This window comes from Morus notabilis, unplaced genomic scaffold, assembly GCF_000414095.1.
Source record: "Morus notabilis unplaced genomic scaffold, ASM41409v2 Scaffold384, whole genome shotgun sequence".
NCBI lineage: Eukaryota > Viridiplantae > Streptophyta > Magnoliopsida > Rosales > Moraceae > Morus > Morus notabilis.
The window spans coordinates 271,968-275,538 of record NW_010387635.1 but is presented as its reverse complement, the minus strand read 5'-3'; the positions used below and the strand labels follow the sequence as shown (position 1 = coordinate 275,538).

Below are 3,571 nucleotides of genomic sequence, written 5' to 3'. Positions count from 1 at the left end.
ACACATAAAATACATAGAAGATATATATATATATATATATATATATATATATCTTTACCTAACTATTAAGGAGCAATCCGTTTTTGGAAGCGGCCGTTTCAATGCACTCTACGTTTTATTTTTCTTTTCTTTTTTTCTTTTTTTGCTTTTGTTTTTGTTTTTTTTTTCTTTTCTTCTTTTTCATCCCTCATCTTTTTTAATGCATTTTTTAACTTTTGATTTTGATATATTTTCAAATATATCTTATTTAAATATTTTTTTACCTTTATCTAAAGTATTATTTTTTTAATTACCCTGTTAAATTAATTTAATCTTAAATGGGTACATACATAAACATCTATTGTCCGTGATTCTCATAAATTTTAGCTTCAGTTGAGAAATATTTCCCACAAGTTTTTTTTTTTTTTTTTTTTTTTTTTTCTCTCTTTTTTGTCTTTTGCTTCAAATCTTTTTTCTCAGATTTGTCTTTCTTGGCCTTCTTATTATCTTTTCTTTTGCTTTTTTCTTCCTTTTTTTGACAATTTATATAATCATTGTTTTAGATGAGTCTCGCGCGTGGAATCCGTGTTTTTTACTAGTATATATAAATCATAAGATCGAATTAAGCACACCACACTAGTGCTTATTATTTTATTATTACAAGCAGTTGAGGCCTGCTTATTTTATTGCATACACGCAACATATATGGTAAGATATAGTAAATTACTAGCTTTCTGTTGATATGAGAAAGCTAATAATATGATGATTTATTCTCGTCCCATATACATTATTATGCCTTGTCGACAGGCATTTTGAGTATCCCATATTTTGGATTCCTAAGAGTAACCCCATAAGGCCTTTGATTATCCCCAGGGTCCACTCCCAGCAAGCCACAGTACCTCTTAAAGAAGCCAATTCTATTTTCCACCCTATCATCAGGACCATGGCCGCCGCATTCTAGACCTCCATTGATGATGTTCGTGGTCATACCGTAGCCAGGACGTCGGCCGGCTGCTATGTCTGGTGGAGTTGGCGTCCATTGACCGGTTATAACCTTGTGGCATGAAGGTTTGGGGGCCTGTGGAGTCATCCAAAACTATAAGGCTGTCTAGAATGATACAACGACGTCTGTGGCAACCAGATCGGGATTCTTAAGTAGCTCTAATTTAAGTTCAGCTCCTGCTTGCCCGTAATTGAAGTTGCTGATATGTTTCAAAAATTAATTTTTTAACAAACAATTATGAGAGAAAATAACTGATATTGCTCAAAAAGTAATTAACTAATTACAAACAACCATAACTTAATTATTACTTAATTCAATTTCTAGATTACTACTTACTAGCTTAGTTGAATGGGTCCTCGGCCGTAATAATCTTGACCAGGAACACAAGGCCATTCAGTGCTAGGAATACAATAGCCAGGTGGGTTGCCTACTTCCCTAACAAAGCAATATCCCCAGGTATATGGACCATCCGGTGCTGTGGGCCATCCTCCTACACGTGTGCAAAATAACCATATAAGTAGTCACGATATACATAGATATACATACATACATAATTTCTTAAAAAATAGAAGAGTGATCAACTAGGTAGCATTAAATTAGATCATAAAAACGCACGTATACATGTAAAACAGTTAAATTCATATATATACCACGTCATTAAATTTTTATATTTAATGATAAACGCTGATAAAAACGTAATTATTAAAAACTCTTAGATATATGCATACAAGTAAGTACCTGTGTTTCACGAGAGGTTTGGCCGAAGAAAGCCGTCGTAAGTGTAGAAGCCTATAGCACAATTCGGATTATCGTTCCGATGGAGAAGCATTTTTTCGAAGAGGTCCTTAGAAACGATATTGCTGACGTCATCGGGAGAAGGGGGAGGCGGCGGGACACAGGGAGGAGGCGGTGGCGGTGGAGGAGAAGGAGCGGGGCATTGGCATTGACAGTTTCCGGTGGCACAGTAGGCGTCTGATTTGCCGCAGTATCCGTAGTTGCTGCAACACTACCCCTCCGGGCAGTTACAATTGGGATATTGTGTTCCACATTGTTGAGCCCCGGATGTTCCTGCCAACAAGCTGATAGCTGGTCCGGGTTGGACGTCAATGCCCAACCGAATCCAAGAGATGATGAAGGGGTGGGCTGAGACGGAAGCCCATGATGAGGCCAGCAAGAGAGTCCATCGGGATGAAGAAGTCAAGGCCCAAGGCCCAAGTTCACAGGCTGAAACGACAAGGGCAGGGTTGCGTTCTGAAGAGGAGCTGAACAAAGAAGCTACTGAGGCTGAGAAGGTTCCAGCGAGGGAGGCAGTTCAGGTGCGTGAGGTCAGAGAACGTCGAAGGCCAAAGTGGCTTAACGGTTTTGAGCTCAATGGAGGCCGCGGAGGCATCACGAGAATCGCGGGACACTCGAATTGCTATCCTGTTATTTTTTGTTCCTCTATTTCTTTTTATTTTCGTTGCTACTGGGAAGGGGGAGGATATAAGAGAAACTCTTGTAATTGGGGAGGGTACGCTGAGAGAAGAATTGTTTATTGAGGAGATTGGCACTGTCTCTAAGAGTGCAATATCAGTAAAATTTACCATTTCCACGGTATCACAAGCCAAGGGCCAAGATTATTATAAGACTAGCACTGCTGAAGTTGATCATCATCTTGATTATTTTTTTTCTCTTCTCTTGCAAGTAGTAGTAAGGTGGTTCATGAATGAGATTGCATCAGTGTCTATATATCGAGTTTTTCAACCCCAACTACGTACCTCCAAACCACGTTTTTTTTTTTTTTTCCTTTTTTTTTTTTTTCGATTAGTACTAAGTGTAATATTATCTCCGAAACATGTTCATTTATTTAAAAATATATTCTCTATCCTTCTTTGAACCCTACGTGCCTACTTACAAACCGCACGTTTTTCTAATTTCTTTCTCTCTGTTTTTTTTTGGATTTGTACTTGTGGTAATACAGTAAAACCTCTATAGATTAATATACTTTTAACCATGAAAATTTAATAACTAATCGAGAAAAATAAATACTCTTGGGATCAATTGGGTCCCGCCAAAAATATTATTTAATCGAGGTTATTTTTATATCTGAGTATTAATTTATCAAGGTTATACTGTATTACTTCAGCTCAAACATGTTCATTCATCTGAAAATGTTCTATCATTCTGGGGTTTTTTTTTTTTCTTTTCTTTTTATATGGCGTGGGTTTATAGTTCAGGTATGTGACCTCCAGAGTGATTAACCTATGTTGCCATTTTTTTTTATTATTATATTGAGTTTAGGAATTCTGCCTTCTATGGAAAAATATCTTCGTAGTTCGTACTCACTTAAATTTATTAATTACTTTATTATCTTTCTTTTCAAAAACATGGAGCCATTATACGTACTCACTTAACTCGATCCATTATCCCTCCGTCTACATTTATTTACTTTATTAATTGTGGCTATATTCAGGGTTTTTTTTTCTTTTCATTAAAACAAAAGAGTGGGGGATTTAATATAGAAAGAATATTGGTAGGTGACAATTCAGTTGAAATATGAATTAAATTTTTCTTACCTAATATTATATGGGTGTGAGCTTTCAAAAAAAA

The 3,571-nt window shown here is 36.3% G+C and overlaps 1 pseudogene; it reads right to left on the bottom strand.

The window, feature by feature from the left end:
* Window positions 1-678: 678 nt before the first annotated feature.
* On the bottom strand, window positions 679-2,686 carry LOC112095316 (annotated as a pseudogene).
* Between the last annotated feature and the right edge of the window lie 885 nt (window positions 2,687-3,571).